General features: G+C 52.9%; 1 protein-coding gene, 15 non-coding genes and 5 pseudogenes across 16 annotated transcripts in view; all 21 read left to right on the top strand.

The window, feature by feature from the left end:
• The window catches only part of LOC148826073 (uncharacterized), a 588,722-nt gene that overhangs the window by 340,874 nt on the left and 235,348 nt on the right, over nt 1-12,500 (top strand). The window lies entirely within an intron of this gene.
• On the top strand, nt 51-169 carry LOC148826111 (5S ribosomal RNA). The gene has a single exon (XR_016093404.1). It is a non-coding gene; the product is annotated as a 5S ribosomal RNA (ribosomal RNA).
• Nucleotides 707-825, top strand: LOC148826110 (5S ribosomal RNA). The gene has a single exon (XR_016093403.1). It is a non-coding gene; the product is annotated as a 5S ribosomal RNA (ribosomal RNA).
• Nucleotides 1,363-1,481, top strand: LOC148826109 (5S ribosomal RNA). Its single transcript, XR_016093402.1, has one exon. It is a non-coding gene; the product is annotated as a 5S ribosomal RNA (ribosomal RNA).
• LOC148826108 (5S ribosomal RNA) lies at nt 2,019-2,137 on the top strand. The gene has a single exon (XR_016093400.1). It is a non-coding gene; the product is annotated as a 5S ribosomal RNA (ribosomal RNA).
• LOC148826107 (5S ribosomal RNA) lies at nt 2,675-2,793 on the top strand. Its single transcript, XR_016093398.1, has one exon. It is a non-coding gene; the product is annotated as a 5S ribosomal RNA (ribosomal RNA).
• On the top strand, nt 3,331-3,449 carry LOC148826106 (5S ribosomal RNA; annotated as a pseudogene).
• LOC148826105 (5S ribosomal RNA) lies at nt 3,906-4,024 on the top strand. The gene has a single exon (XR_016093397.1). It is a non-coding gene; the product is annotated as a 5S ribosomal RNA (ribosomal RNA).
• On the top strand, nt 4,481-4,599 carry LOC148826104 (5S ribosomal RNA; annotated as a pseudogene).
• Nucleotides 5,056-5,174, top strand: LOC148826103 (5S ribosomal RNA). The gene has a single exon (XR_016093396.1). It is a non-coding gene; the product is annotated as a 5S ribosomal RNA (ribosomal RNA).
• On the top strand, nt 5,712-5,830 carry LOC148826102 (5S ribosomal RNA). Its single transcript, XR_016093395.1, has one exon. It is a non-coding gene; the product is annotated as a 5S ribosomal RNA (ribosomal RNA).
• Nucleotides 6,368-6,486, top strand: LOC148826101 (5S ribosomal RNA). The gene has a single exon (XR_016093122.1). It is a non-coding gene; the product is annotated as a 5S ribosomal RNA (ribosomal RNA).
• Nucleotides 7,024-7,142, top strand: LOC148826100 (5S ribosomal RNA; annotated as a pseudogene).
• Nucleotides 7,680-7,798, top strand: LOC148826099 (5S ribosomal RNA). Its single transcript, XR_016093394.1, has one exon. It is a non-coding gene; the product is annotated as a 5S ribosomal RNA (ribosomal RNA).
• Nucleotides 8,336-8,454, top strand: LOC148826098 (5S ribosomal RNA; annotated as a pseudogene).
• LOC148826097 (5S ribosomal RNA) lies at nt 8,911-9,029 on the top strand (annotated as a pseudogene).
• Nucleotides 9,486-9,604, top strand: LOC148826096 (5S ribosomal RNA). Its single transcript, XR_016093393.1, has one exon. It is a non-coding gene; the product is annotated as a 5S ribosomal RNA (ribosomal RNA).
• LOC148826095 (5S ribosomal RNA) lies at nt 10,061-10,179 on the top strand. Its single transcript, XR_016093392.1, has one exon. It is a non-coding gene; the product is annotated as a 5S ribosomal RNA (ribosomal RNA).
• Nucleotides 10,636-10,754, top strand: LOC148826094 (5S ribosomal RNA). Its single transcript, XR_016093391.1, has one exon. It is a non-coding gene; the product is annotated as a 5S ribosomal RNA (ribosomal RNA).
• Nucleotides 11,211-11,329, top strand: LOC148826093 (5S ribosomal RNA). Its single transcript, XR_016093390.1, has one exon. It is a non-coding gene; the product is annotated as a 5S ribosomal RNA (ribosomal RNA).
• LOC148826092 (5S ribosomal RNA) lies at nt 11,867-11,985 on the top strand. The gene has a single exon (XR_016093387.1). It is a non-coding gene; the product is annotated as a 5S ribosomal RNA (ribosomal RNA).

Here is a 12,500-nt window from a genome sequence, read left to right as displayed (position 1 = left end):
GTGACGGAGCTGTCCTCTCTATAAGAAGGGTGCCAGCGAGCCTTGCTCTCGCTTACGGCCACACCCCCTTGAGCACGCCTGATCTCGTCTGATCTCGGAAGCTAAACAGGGATGGGCCTGGTTAGTACTTGGATGGGAGACCGCCTGGGAATACCAGGTGCTGTAAGCTTTTAAGCGCAGGAGGCGCCCTATCCCCGCTCGCTCGCTCATTCCCCTGTTCACACGTGCAGTGCGGCTTGTCCGTCTGTTTATTTGTCAGCTTTGGCGAGACACGGGTGCTTGTGTATTAGCGTGAGCGTTTTTTATTCTGATCATGAACAGTTTTACAAGTCCGCAAAGGATCGAGGAAAGGTTTATCGCCAGCTGAAAAGAGACACAGCGCTTCGGCTGTGGAGACTTGTTCGGCTGGCGTTCGGGGAGTCGCGTTTTTCAGAATTGTATTGAGATCGTTTTCCACAGAGCTCAGATGTCAAAGCACAGCAGCAGCTCTCCACAGCGATCCTCTATAGCGCCCTTTCTCCCGCAGCTCCGTCCTCATTGGAAGGAAGCAAGAGTGAAAGGCTGAAGTGAAATAGAGCGGGGACGAAGGCAGTGAAGAGAGAGAACGTGGGAAGAAGAGAAAAACGCAAGGGAAAAAAAGCAGCGTCGTAAAAGAGGTGACGGAGCTGTCCTCTCTATAAGAAGGGTGCCAGCGAGCCTTGCTCTCGCTTACGGCCACACCCCCTTGAGCACGCCTGATCTCGTCTGATCTCGGAAGCTAAACAGGGATGGGCCTGGTTAGTACTTGGATGGGAGACCGCCTGGGAATACCAGGTGCTGTAAGCTTTTAAGCGCAGGAGGCGCCCTATCCCCGCTCGCTCGCTCATTCCCCTGTTCACACGTGCAGTGCGGCTTGTCCGTCTGTTTATTTGTCAGCTTTGGCGAGACACGGGTGCTTGTGTATTAGCGTGAGCGTTTTTTATTCTGATCATGAACAGTTTTACAAGTCCGCAAAGGATCGAGGAAAGGTTTATCGCCAGCTGAAAAGAGACACAGCGCTTCGGCTGTGGAGACTTGTTCGGCTGGCGTTCGGGGAGTCGCGTTTTTCAGAATTGTATTGAGATCGTTTTCCACAGAGCTCAGATGTCAAAGCACAGCAGCAGCTCTCCACAGCGATCCTCTATAGCGCCCTTTCTCCCGCAGCTCCGTCCTCATTGGAAGGAAGCAAGAGTGAAAGGCTGAAGTGAAATAGAGCGGGGACGAAGGCAGTGAAGAGAGAGAACGTGGGAAGAAGAGAAAAACGCAAGGGAAAAAAAGCAGCGTCGTAAAAGAGGTGACGGAGCTGTCCTCTCTATAAGAAGGGTGCCAGCGAGCCTTGCTCTCGCTTACGGCCACACCCCCTTGAGCACGCCTGATCTCGTCTGATCTCGGAAGCTAAACAGGGATGGGCCTGGTTAGTACTTGGATGGGAGACCGCCTGGGAATACCAGGTGCTGTAAGCTTTTAAGCGCAGGAGGCGCCCTATCCCCGCTCGCTCGCTCATTCCCCTGTTCACACGTGCAGTGCGGCTTGTCCGTCTGTTTATTTGTCAGCTTTGGCGAGACACGGGTGCTTGTGTATTAGCGTGAGCGTTTTTTATTCTGATCATGAACAGTTTTACAAGTCCGCAAAGGATCGAGGAAAGGTTTATCGCCAGCTGAAAAGAGACACAGCGCTTCGGCTGTGGAGACTTGTTCGGCTGGCGTTCGGGGAGTCGCGTTTTTCAGAATTGTATTGAGATCGTTTTCCACAGAGCTCAGATGTCAAAGCACAGCAGCAGCTCTCCACAGCGATCCTCTATAGCGCCCTTTCTCCCGCAGCTCCGTCCTCATTGGAAGGAAGCAAGAGTGAAAGGCTGAAGTGAAATAGAGCGGGGACGAAGGCAGTGAAGAGAGAGAACGTGGGAAGAAGAGAAAAACGCAAGGGAAAAAAAGCAGCGTCGTAAAAGAGGTGACGGAGCTGTCCTCTCTATAAGAAGGGTGCCAGCGAGCCTTGCTCTCGCTTACGGCCACACCCCCTTGAGCACGCCTGATCTCGTCTGATCTCGGAAGCTAAACAGGGATGGGCCTGGTTAGTACTTGGATGGGAGACCGCCTGGGAATACCAGGTGCTGTAAGCTTTTAAGCGCAGGAGGCGCCCTATCCCCGCTCGCTCGCTCATTCCCCTGTTCACACGTGCAGTGCGGCTTGTCCGTCTGTTTATTTGTCAGCTTTGGCGAGACACGGGTGCTTGTGTATTAGCGTGAGCGTTTTTTATTCTGATCATGAACAGTTTTACAAGTCCGCAAAGGATCGAGGAAAGGTTTATCGCCAGCTGAAAAGAGACACAGCGCTTCGGCTGTGGAGACTTGTTCGGCTGGCGTTCGGGGAGTCGCGTTTTTCAGAATTGTATTGAGATCGTTTTCCACAGAGCTCAGATGTCAAAGCACAGCAGCAGCTCTCCACAGCGATCCTCTATAGCGCCCTTTCTCCCGCAGCTCCGTCCTCATTGGAAGGAAGCAAGAGTGAAAGGCTGAAGTGAAATAGAGCGGGGACGAAGGCAGTGAAGAGAGAGAACGTGGGAAGAAGAGAAAAACGCAAGGGAAAAAAAGCAGCGTCGTAAAAGAGGTGACGGAGCTGTCCTCTCTATAAGAAGGGTGCCAGCGAGCCTTGCTCTCGCTTACGGCCACACCCCCTTGAGCACGCCTGATCTCGTCTGATCTCGGAAGCTAAACAGGGATGGGCCTGGTTAGTACTTGGATGGGAGACCGCCTGGGAATACCAGGTGCTGTAAGCTTTTAAGCGCAGGAGGCGCCCTATCCCCGCTCGCTCGCTCATTCCCCTGTTCACACGTGCAGTGCGGCTTGTCCGTCTGTTTATTTGTCAGCTTTGGCGAGACACGGGTGCTTGTGTATTAGCGTGAGCGTTTTTTATTCTGATCATGAACAGTTTTACAAGTCCGCAAAGGATCGAGGAAAGGTTTATCGCCAGCTGAAAAGAGACACAGCGCTTCGGCTGTGGAGACTTGTTCGGCTGGCGTTCGGGGAGTCGCGTTTTTCAGAATTGTATTGAGATCGTTTTCCACAGAGCTCAGATGTCAAAGCACAGCAGCAGCTCTCCACAGCGATCCTCTATAGCGCCCTTTCTCCCGCAGCTCCGTCCTCATTGGAAGGAAGCAAGAGTGAAAGGCTGAAGTGAAATAGAGCGGGGACGAAGGCAGTGAAGAGAGAGAACGTGGGAAGAAGAGAAAAACGCAAGGGAAAAAAAGCAGCGTCGTAAAAGAGGTGACGGAGCTGTCCTCTCTATAAGAAGGGTGCCAGCGAGCCTTGCTCTCGCTTACCGCCACACCCCCTTGAGCACGCCTGATCTCGTCTGCTCTCGGAAGCTAAACAGGGATGGGCCTGGTTAGTACTTGGATGGGAGACCGCCTGGGAATACCAGGTGCTGTAAGCTTTTAAGCGCAGGAGGCGCCCTATCCCCGCTCGCTCGCTCATTCCCCTGTTCACACGTGCAGTGCGGCTTGTCCGTCTGTTTATTTGTCAGCTTTGGCGAGACACGGGTGCTTGTGTATTAGCGTGAGCGTTTTTTATTCTGATCATGAACAGTTTTACAAGTCCGCAAAGGATCGAGGAAAGGTTTATCGCCAGCTGAAAAGAGACACAGCGCTTCGGCTGTGGAGACTTGTTCGGCTGGCGTTCGGGGAGTCGCGTTTTTCAGAATTGTATTGAGATCGTTTTCCACAGAGCTCAGATGTCAAAGCACAGCAGCAGCTCTCCACAGCGATCCTCTATAGCGCCCTTTCTCCCGCAGCTCCGTCCTCATTGGAAGGAAGCAAGAAAAAAGCAGCGTCGTAAAAGAGGTGACGGAGCTGTCCTCTCTATAAGAAGGGTGCCAGCGAGCCTTGCTCTCGCTTACGGCCACACCCCCTTGAGCACGCCTGATCTCGTCTGATCTCGGAAGCTAAACAGGGATGGGCCTGGTTAGTACTTGGATGGGAGACCGCCTGGGAATACCAGGTGCTGTAAGCTTTTAAGCGCAGGAGGCGCCCTATCCCCGCTCGCTCGCTCATTCCCCTGTTCACACGTGCAGTGCGGCTTGTCCGTCTGTTTATTTGTCAGCTTTGGCGAGACACGGGTGCTTGTGTATTAGCGTGAGCGTTTTTTATTCTGATCATGAACAGTTTTACAAGTCCGCAAAGGATCGAGGAAAGGTTTATCGCCAGCTGAAAAGAGACACAGCGCTTCGGCTGTGGAGACTTGTTCGGCTGGCGTTCGGGGAGTCGCGTTTTTCAGAATTGTATTGAGTTCGTTTTCCACAGAGCTCAGATGTCAAAGCACAGCAGCAGCTCTCCACAGCGATCCTCTATAGCGCCCTTTCTCCCGCAGCTCCGTCCTCATTGGAAGGAAGCAAGAAAAAAGCAGCGTCGTAAAAGAGGTGACGGAGCTGTCCTCTCTATAAGAAGGGTGCCAGCGAGCCTTGCTCTCGCTTACGGCCACACCCCCTTGAGCACGGTTGATCTCGTCTGATCTCGGAAGCTAAACAGGGATGGGCCTGGTTAGTACTTGGATGGGAGACCGCCTGGGAATACCAGGTGCTGTAAGCTTCTAAGCGCAGGAGGCGCCCTATCCCCGCTCGCTCGCTCATTCCCCTGTTCACACGTGCAGTGCGGCTTGTCCGTCTGTTTATTTGTCAGCTTTGGCGAGACACGGGTGCTTGTGTATTAGCGTGAGCGTTTTTTATTCTGATCATGAACAGTTTTACAAGTCCGCAAAGGATCGAGGAAAGGTTTATCGCCAGCTGAAAAGAGACACAGCGCTTCGGCTGTGGAGACTTGTTCGGCTGGCGTTCGGGGAGTCGCGTTTTTCAGAATTGTATTGAGATCGTTTTCCACAGAGCTCAGATGTCAAAGCACAGCAGCAGCTCTCCACAGCGATCCTCTATAGCGCCCTTTCTCCCGCAGCTCCGTCCTCATTGGAAGGAAGCAAGAAAAAAGCAGCGTCGTAAAAGAGGTGACGGAGCTGTCCTCTCTATAAGAAGGGTGCCAGCGAGCCTTGCTCTCGCTTACGGCCACACCCCCTTGAGCACGCCTGATCTCGTCTGATCTCGGAAGCTAAACAGGGATGGGCCTGGTTAGTACTTGGATGGGAGACCGCCTGGGAATACCAGGTGCTGTAAGCTTTTAAGCGCAGGAGGCGCCCTATCCCCGCTCGCTCGCTCATTCCCCTGTTCACACGTGCAGTGCGGCTTGTCCGTCTGTTTATTTGTCAGCTTTGGCGAGACACGGGTGCTTGTGTATTAGCGTGAGCGTTTTTTATTCTGATCATGAACAGTTTTACAAGTCCGCAAAGGATCGAGGAAAGGTTTATCGCCAGCTGAAAAGAGACACAGCGCTTCGGCTGTGGAGACTTGTTCGGCTGGCGTTCGGGGAGTCGCGTTTTTCAGAATTGTATTGAGATCGTTTTCCACAGAGCTCAGATGTCAAAGCACAGCAGCAGCTCTCCACAGCGATCCTCTATAGCGCCCTTTCTCCCGCAGCTCCGTCCTCATTGGAAGGAAGCAAGAGTGAAAGGCTGAAGTGAAATAGAGCGGGGACGAAGGCAGTGAAGAGAGAGAACGTGGGAAGAAGAGAAAAACGCAAGGGAAAAAAAGCAGCGTCGTAAAAGAGGTGACGGAGCTGTCCTCTCTATAAGAAGGGTGCCAGCGAGCCTTGCTCTCGCTTACGGCCACACCCCCTTGAGCACGCCTGATCTCGTCTGATCTCGGAAGCTAAACAGGGATGGGCCTGGTTAGTACTTGGATGGGAGACCGCCTGGGAATACCAGGTGCTGTAAGCTTTTAAGCGCAGGAGGCGCCCTATCCCCGCTCGCTCGCTCATTCCCCTGTTCACACGTGCAGTGCGGCTTGTCCGTCTGTTTATTTGTCAGCTTTGGCGAGACACGGGTGCTTGTGTATTAGCGTGAGCGTTTTTTATTCTGATCATGAACAGTTTTACAAGTCCGCAAAGGATCGAGGAAAGGTTTATCGCCAGCTGAAAAGAGACACAGCGCTTCGGCTGTGGAGACTTGTTCGGCTGGCGTTCGGGGAGTCGCGTTTTTCAGAATTGTATTGAGATCGTTTTCCACAGAGCTCAGATGTCAAAGCACAGCAGCAGCTCTCCACAGCGATCCTCTATAGCGCCCTTTCTCCCGCAGCTCCGTCCTCATTGGAAGGAAGCAAGAGTGAAAGGCTGAAGTGAAATAGAGCGGGGACGAAGGCAGTGAAGAGAGAGAACGTGGGAAGAAGAGAAAAACGCAAGGGAAAAAAAGCAGCGTCGTAAAAGAGGTGACGGAGCTGTCCTCTCTATAAGAAGGGTGCCAGCGAGCCTTGCCCTCGCTTACGGCCACACCCCCTTGAGCACGCCTGATCTCGTCTGATCTCGGAAGCTAAACAAGGATGGGCCTGGTTAGTACTTGGATGGGAGACCGCCTGGGAATACCAGGTGCTGTAAGCTTTTAAGCGCAGGAGGCGCCCTATCCCCGCTCGCTCGCTCATTCCCCTGTTCACACGTGCAGTGCGGCTTGTCCGTCTGTTTATTTGTCAGCTTTGGCGAGACACGGGTGCTTGTGTATTAGCGTGAGCGTTTTTTATTCTGATCATGAACAGTTTTACAAGTCCGCAAAGGATCGAGGAAAGGTTTATCGCCAGCTGAAAAGAGACACAGCGCTTCGGCTGTGGAGACTTGTTCGGCTGGCGTTCGGGGAGTCGCGTTTTTCAGAATTGTATTGAGATCGTTTTCCACAGAGCTCAGATGTCAAAGCACAGCAGCAGCTCTCCACAGCGATCCTCTATAGCGCCCTTTCTCCCGCAGCTCCGTCCTCATTGGAAGGAAGCAAGAGTGAAAGGCTGAAGTGAAATAGAGCGGGGACGAAGGCAGTGAAGAGAGAGAACGTGGGAAGAAGAGAAAAACGCAAGGGAAAAAAAGCAGCGTCGTAAAAGAGGTGACGGAGCTGTCCTCTCTATAAGAAGGGTGCCAGCGAGCTTTGCTCTCGCTTACCGCCACACCCCCTTGAGCACGCCTGATCTCGTCTGATCTCGGAAGCTAAACAGGGATGGGCCTGGTTAGTCCTTGGATGGGAGACCGCCTGGGAATACCAGGTGCTATAAGCTTTTAAGCGCAGGAGGCGCCCTATCCCCGCTCGCTCGCTCATTCCCCTGTTCACACGTGCAGTGCGGCTTGTCCGTCTGTTTATTTGTCAGCTTTGGCGAGACACGGGTGCTTGTGTATTAGCGTGAGCGTTTTTTATTCTGATCATGAACAGTTTTACAAGTCCGCAAAGGATCGAGGAAAGGTTTATCGCCAGCTGAAAAGAGACACAGCGCTTCGGCTGTGGAGACTTGTTCGGCTGGCGTTCGGGGAGTCGCGTTTTTCAGAATTGTATTGAGATCGTTTTCCACAGAGCTCAGATGTCAAAGCACAGCAGCAGCTCTCCACAGCGATCCTCTATAGCGCCCTTTCTCCCGCAGCTCCGTCCTCATTGGAAGGAAGCAAGAGTGAAAGGCTGAAGTGAAATAGAGCGGGGACGAAGGCAGTGAAGAGAGAGAACGTGGGAAGAAGAGAAAAACGCAAGTGAAAAAAAGCAGCGTCGTAAAAGAGGTGACGGAGCTGTCCTCTCTATAAGAAGGGTGCCAGCGAGCCTTGCTCTTGCTTACGGCCACACCCCCTTGAGCACGCCTGATCTCGTCTGATCTCGGAAGCTAAACAGGGATGGGCCTGGTTAGTACTTGGATGGGAGACCGCCTGGGAATACCAGGTGCTGTAAGCTTTTAAGCGCAGGAGGCGCCCTATCCCCGCTCGCTCGCTCATTCCCCTGTTCACACGTGCAGTGCGGCTTGTCCGTCTGTTTATTTGTCAGCTTTGGCGAGACACGGGTGCTTGTGTATTAGCGTGAGCGTTTTTTATTCTGATCATGAACAGTTTTACAAGTCCGCAAAGGATCGAGGAAAGGTTTATCGCCAGCTGAAAAGAGACACAGCGCTTCGGCTGTGGAGACTTGTTCGGCTGGCGTTCGGGGAGTCGCGTTTTTCAGAATTGTATTGAGATCGTTTTCCACAGAGCTCAGATGTCAAAGCACAGCAGCAGCTCTCCACAGCGATCCTCTATAGCGCCCTTTCTCCCGCAGCTCCGTCCTCATTGGAAGGAAGCAAGAGTGAAAGGCTGAAGTGAAATAGAGCGGGGACGAAGGCAGTGAAGAGAGAGAACGTGGGAAGAAGAGAAAAACGCAAGGGAAAAAAAGCAGCGTCGTAAAAGAGGTGACGGAGCTGTCCTCTCTATAAGAAGGGTGCCAGCGAGCCTTGCTCTCGCTGACCGCCACACCCCCTTGAGCACGCCTGATCTCGTCTGATCTCGGAAGCTAAACAGGGATGGGCCTGGTTAGTCCTTGGATGGGAGACCGCCTGGGAATACCAGGTGCTGTAAGCTTTTAAGCGCAGGAGGCGCCCTATCCCCGCTCGCTCGCTCATTCCCCTGTTCACACGTGCAGTGCGGCTTGTCCGTCTGTTTATTTGTCAGCTTTGGCGAGACACGGGTGCTTGTGTATTAGCGTGAGCGTTTTTTATTCTGATCATGAACAGTTTTACAAGTCCGCAAAGGATCGAGGAAAGGTTTATCGCCAGCTGAAAAGAGACACAGCGCTTCGGCTGTGGAGACTTGTTCGGCTGGCGTTCGGGGAGTCGCGTTTTTCAGAATTGTATTGAGATCGTTTTCCACAGAGCTCAGATGTCAAAGCACAGCAGCAGCTCTCCACAGCGATCCTCTATAGCGCCCTTTCTCCCGCAGCTCCGTCCTCATTGGAAGGAAGCAAGAAAAAAGCAGCGTCGTAAAAGAGGTGACGGAGCTGTCCTCTCTATAAGAAGGGTGCCAGCGAGCCTTGCTCTCGCTTACGGCCACACCCCCTTGAGCACGCCTGATCTTGTCTGATCTTGGAAGCTAAACAGGGATGGGCCTGGTTAGTACTTGGATGGGAGACCGCCTGGGAATACCAGGTGCTGTAAGCTTTTAAGCGCAGGAGGCGCCCTATCCCCGCTCGCTCGCTCATTCCCCTGTTCACACGTGCAGTGCGGCTTGTCCGTCTGTTTATTTGTCAGCTTTGGCGAGACACGGGTGCTTGTGTATTAGCGTGAGCGTTTTTTATTCTGATCATGAACAGTTTTACAAGTCCGCAAAGGATCGAGGAAAGGTTTATCGCCAGCTGAAAAGAGACACAGCGCTTCGGCTGTGGAGACTTGTTCGGCTGGCGTTCGGGGAGTCGCGTTTTTCAGAATTGTATTGAGATCGTTTTCCACAGAGCTCAGATGTCAAAGCACAGCAGCAGCTCTCCACAGCGATCCTCTATAGCGCCCTTTCTCCCGCAGCTCCGTCCTCATTGGAAGGAAGCAAGAAAAAAGCAGCGTCGTAAAAGAGGTGACGGAGCTGTCCTCTCTATAAGAAGGGTGCCAGCGAGCCTTGCTCTCGCTTACGGCCACACCCCCTTGAGCACGCCTGATCTCGTCTGATCTCGGAAGCTAAACAGGGATGGGCCTGGTTAGTACTTGGATGGGAGACCGCCTGGGAATACCAGGTGCTGTAAGCTTTTAAGCGCAGGAGGCGCCCTATCCCCGCTCGCTCGCTCATTCCCCTGTTCACACGTGCAGTGCGGCTTGTCCGTCTGTTTATTTGTCAGCTTTGGCGAGACACGGGTGCTTGTGTATTAGCGTGAGCGTTTTTTATTCTGATCATGAACAGTTTTACAAGTCCGCAAAGGATCGAGGAAAGGTTTATCGCCAGCTGAAAAGAGACACAGCGCTTCGGCTGTGGAGACTTGTTCGGCTGGCGTTCGGGGAGTCGCGTTTTTCAGAATTGTATTGAGATCGTTTTCCACAGAGCTCAGATGTCAAAGCACAGCAGCAGCTCTCCACAGCGATCCTCTATAGCGCCCTTTCTCCCGCAGCTCCGTCCTCATTGGAAGGAAGCAAGAAAAAAGCAGCGTCGTAAAAGAGGTGACGGAGCTGTCCTCTCTATAAGAAGGGTGCCAGCGAGCCTTGCTCTCGCTTACGGCCACACCCCCTTGAGCACGCCTGATCTCGTCTGATCTCGGAAGCTAAACAGGGATGGGCCTGGTTAGTACTTGGATGGGAGACCGCCTGGGAATACCAGGTGCTGTAAGCTTTTAAGCGCAGGAGGCGCCCTATCCCCGCTCGCTCGCTCATTCCCCTGTTCACACGTGCAGTGCGGCTTGTCCGTCTGTTTATTTGTCAGCTTTGGCGAGACACGGGTGCTTGTGTATTAGCGTGAGCGTTTTTTATTCTGATCATGAACAGTTTTACAAGTCCGCAAAGGATCGAGGAAAGGTTTATCGCCAGCTGAAAAGAGACACAGCGCTTCGGCTGTGGAGACTTGTTCGGCTGGCGTTCGGGGAGTCGCGTTTTTCAGAATTGTATTGAGATCGTTTTCCACAGAGCTCAGATGTCAAAGCACAGCAGCAGCTCTCCACAGCGATCCTCTATAGCGCCCTTTCTCCCGCAGCTCCGTCCTCATTGGAAGGAAGCAAGAAAAAAGCAGCGTCGTAAAAGAGGTGACGGAGCTGTCCTCTCTATAAGAAGGGTGCCAGCGAGCCTTGCTCTCGCTTACGGCCACACCCCCTTGAGCACGCCTGATCTCGTCTGATCTCGGAAGCTAAACAGGGATGGGCCTGGTTAGTACTTGGATGGGAGACCGCCTGGGAATACCAGGTGCTGTAAGCTTTTAAGCGCAGGAGGCGCCCTATCCCCGCTCGCTCGCTCATTCCCCTGTTCACACGTGCAGTGCGGCTTGTCCGTCTGTTTATTTGTCAGCTTTGGCGAGACACGGGTGCTTGTGTATTAGCGTGAGCGTTTTTTATTCTGATCATGAACAGTTTTACAAGTCCGCAAAGGATCGAGGAAAGGTTTATCGCCAGCTGAAAAGAGACACAGCGCTTCGGCTGTGGAGACTTGTTCGGCTGGCGTTCGGGGAGTCGCGTTTTTCAGAATTGTATTGAGATCGTTTTCCACAGAGCTCAGATGTCAAAGCACAGCAGCAGCTCTCCACAGCGATCCTCTATAGCGCCCTTTCTCCCGCAGCTCCGTCCTCATTGGAAGGAAGCAAGAAAAAAGCAGCGTCGTAAAAGAGGTGACGGAGCTGTCCTCTCTATAAGAAGGGTGCCAGCGAGCCTTGCTCTCGCTTACGGCCACACCCCCTTGAGCACGCCTGATCTCGTCTGATCTCGGAAGCTAAACAGGGATGGGCCTGGTTAGTACTTGGATGGGAGACCGCCTGGGAATACCAGGTGCTGTAAGCTTTTAAGCGCAGGAGGCGCCCTATCCCCGCTCGCTCGCTCATTCCCCTGTTCACACGTGCAGTGCGGCTTGTCCGTCTGTTTATTTGTCAGCTTTGGCGAGACACGGGTGCTTGTGTATTAGCGTGAGCGTTTTTTATTCTGATCATGAACAGTTTTACAAGTCCGCAAAGGATCGAGGAAAGGTTTATCGCCAGCTGAAAAGAGACACAGCGCTTCGGCTGTGGAGACTTGTTCGGCTGGCGTTCGGGGAGTCACGTTTTTCAGAATTGTATTGAGATCGTTTTCCACAGAGCTCAGATGTCAAAGCACAGCAGCAGCTCTCCACAGCGATCCTCTATAGCGCCCTTTCTCCCGCAGCTCCGTCCTCATTGGAAGGAAGCAAGAGTGAAAGGCTGAAGTGAAATAGAGCGGGGACGAAGGCAGTGAAGAGAGAGAACGTGGGAAGAAGAGAAAAACGCAAGGGAAAAAAAGCAGCGTCGTAAAAGAGGTGACGGAGCTGTCCTCTCTATAAGAAGGGTGCCAGCGAGCCTTGCTCTCGCTTACGGCCACACCCCCTTGAGCACGCCTGATCTCGTCTGATCTCGGAAGCTAAACAGGGATGGGCCTGGTTAGTACTTGGATGGGAGACCGCCTGGGAATACCAGGTGCTGTAAGCTTTTAAGCGCAGGAGGCGCCCTATCCCCGCTCGCTCGCTCATTCCCCTGTTCACACGTGCAGTGCGGCTTGTCCGTCTGTTTATTTGTCAGCTTTGGCGAGACACGGGTGCTTGTGTATTAGCGTGAGCGTTTTTTATTCTGATCATGAACAGTTTTACAAGTCCGCAAAGGATCGAGGAAAGGTTTATCGCCAGCTGAAAAGAGACACAGCGCTTCGGCTGTGGAGACTTGTTCGGCTGGCGTTCGGGGAGTCGCGTTTTTCAGAATTGTATTGAGATCGTTTTCCACAGAGCTCAGATGTCAAAGCACAGCAGCAGCTCTCCACAGCGATCCTCTATAGCGCCCTTTCTCCCGCAGCTCCGTCCTCATTGGAAGGAAGCAAGAGTGAAAGGCTGAAGTGAAATAGAGCGGGGACGAAGGCAGTGAAGAGAGAGAACGTGGGAAGAAGAGAAAAACGCAAGGGAAAAAAAGCAGCGTCGTAAAAGAGGTGACGGAGCTGTCCTCTCTATAAGAAG

Source organism: Atractosteus spatula, chromosome 10 (genome assembly GCF_055471065.1).
Source record: "Atractosteus spatula isolate fAtrSpa1 chromosome 10, fAtrSpa1.hap1, whole genome shotgun sequence".
NCBI classification, from domain to species: Eukaryota; Metazoa; Chordata; class Actinopteri; order Semionotiformes; family Lepisosteidae; genus Atractosteus; species Atractosteus spatula.
The sequence above is the reverse complement of the archived record's forward strand: the minus strand, read 5'-3'. Positions and strand labels throughout refer to the sequence as shown.